The sequence below is a fragment of the Salmo salar genome, chromosome ssa15 (genome assembly GCF_905237065.1).
Source record: "Salmo salar chromosome ssa15, Ssal_v3.1, whole genome shotgun sequence".
Lineage (NCBI taxonomy): Eukaryota > Metazoa > Chordata > Actinopteri > Salmoniformes > Salmonidae > Salmo > Salmo salar.
Window position 1 is genome coordinate 83,568,167 of NC_059456.1, and position 2,691 is coordinate 83,570,857.

Here is a 2,691-nt window from a genome sequence, read left to right on the forward strand (position 1 = left end):
GAGAGAGAGAGAGAGAGAGAGAGAGAGAAGAGAGAGAGGGAGTGAGAGGGGAGGGGAGAAGCTTTCCCTCTCAGAAGGAAATTGCCTCAAGATTCTTTCTTACTTTTCTTTGGCGTTACCCTTAACCTCCGTCTCACCTCTCCCTCTCCCTCTCCCTCTCTTTATCGCTACCTATCCCCTTGTCTCTTTCTCTCACTCTCTCATACACGCACCTTTCCACTTATCCATTCCTTGGCTCTCATCCCATTCCACATTCCTGTCTTCTTTTGGGTGTCTGCATATGAACTAAATGTGCTTGTTGGTATGGCACTGTGAGCATAGAGAATGTGACGAGGATGGATATACTGTAGATACAGGGGATTTCATTCAGGAGGCCTAGCTGTGGTTTATTCTTTTTATTTATTCATATTGGCATTCTAACCAGCTTTCTCAAGCTCACATTACCTTGTACATTAACTCTTGGACAATATATGAACAGGTTCTTATCACAGCTGTGAGGTGAGAGAGAGACAACTAGAAACTATACTAATTTCACCACTAAGAGTGAAAGACAAACAAACAATGTAGCCACTGATGAACTTTGCTGTAATAGATGACCTGCCACTGGACTAGGTATCCTTACTGTGGACAAACACTTGCAGGTCCAGACAAAGACTAAAATGATATATGGCATCTGCAGTGGCAAGAAAAAGTATGTGAACCTTTTGGAATTACCTGGATTTCTGCATAAATTGGTAATCATATTTGATCTGATCTTCATCTAAGTCACAACAATAGACAAACAGTGTGCTTAAACTAATAACACACAAATTATTGTATTTTTATTTCTTGTCTATATTGAATACATCATTTAAACATTCACAGTGTAGGTTGGGAAAAGTAAGTGAACCCCTAGGCTAATGACTTCTCCAAAAGCTAATTGGAATCAGGAGTCAGCTAACCTAGAGTCCAATCAATGAGACGAGATTGGAGATGGTTAGAGCTGCCTTGCCCCATCAAAAATACTCACAAAATTTGAGTTTGCTATTCACAAGCAAAAGAAGCATTGCCTGCTGTGAACCATGCCTCGAACAAAAGAGATCTCAGAAGACCTAAGATTAAGAATTGTTGACTTGCATAAAGCTGGAAAGGGTTACAAAAGTCAAAAGTATCTCTAAAAGCTGTTCACCAGTCCTCGGTAAGACAAATTGTCTATAAAAGGTCAGCACTGTTGCTACTCTCCCTAGGAGTGGCCGTCCTGCAAAGATGACTGCAAGAGTACAGCGCAGAATGCTCAAAGAGGTTAAGAAGAATCCTAGAGTGACAGCTAAAGACTTACAGAAATCTCTGGAACATGCTAACATCTCTGTTGACGATTCTACGATACGTAAAACATGGTAGGACACCACGGAAGAAGCCACTGCTGTCAAAAAAAACATTGCTGCACATCTGAAGTTTGCAAAAATGCATCTGGATGTTCCACAGCACTACTGGCAAAATATTCTGTGGACAGATGAAACTACAGTTGAGTTGTTTGGAAGGAACACACAACACCATGTGTGGACAAAAAAAGGCACAGCACACCAACATCAAAACCTCATCCCAACTGTAAAGTATGTGTCACGACTCCCGCCGAAGTCGACCCCTCTCCTTGTTCGGGTGGCGTTCGGCGGTCGACGTCACCGGCTTACTAGTTGCCACCGATCCATGTTTCACTGTTCGTTTGGTTTTGTCTTTATTGTGTACACCTGTTTTGATTTTCCCTAATTATGTTCATTATTTAAACCTCTGCATTTCCTGTTTGTCTTGTCGGTGATTGTTTGTCTGTTTTGTGTAGTTGGAGGTGTTTCTCCAAACTATGTATTTTGAGGAGAAGATTGATTGATAATTTTAGTAAACACGTTTGTTTACCTTTATCCCTGTGTCCTGCGCCTGACTCCTCCACTTCTCTAAGAAAACCATTACAGAATCACCGACCACGCAATGGAGTCAGCAGGAGCAGCCAGTTCTCCTATTCATATAGAGGAGCGCGTTCAGCAGCAGGCGAATATGATCCAGAATCTTATGACTGCCATGGATTGCGTGCTGCTGACCATGGAGAGAGTGGAGAGGAAAGGATGTCCCGTCGACCCAGCCACACCACCGCCCGGCACACCTCTGGATCCTATCCAACCGCCGTCTGGATCCGGTGGGATTCGGCTCTCGCTCCCGGGAGCGTATGACGGAGCAGCTGCCGGGTGTCAGGGGTTCCTACTCCAGCTTGAGCTCTACCTGGCGGCTGTCTAGCCGCCGCCCTCGGGACGCGAGAGAGTGAGCGCCCTCATCTCCTGTTTGACTGGTAAAGCCCTAGAGTGGGCCAACGCCATTTGGGAGGTGGAAGACCCGACTCGGGATAACTACGAGGACTTCTCCCGCCGCTTTCGGGCAGTATTTGATCATCCACCAGAAGGAAAAGCGGCGGGAGAGCGCTTGTTCCATTTAAAACAGGAGATGAGGAGCGCTCGGGAGTTTGCACTGGATTTTAGAACTCTGGCCCTGATCGATCACTACAGGTGTGGTTTGCGAGAGGACGTTCGTAGGGAGCTAGCCTGCAGGGACACCACCCTCCACCTGGACCAGCTGGTGGACTTATCTATCCAGCTGGATAACCTGCTGGCATCCCGCGGATGTCCGGATCGGGGTCCGTTGGTTCCATCCTCCAGTCCCTTAGAC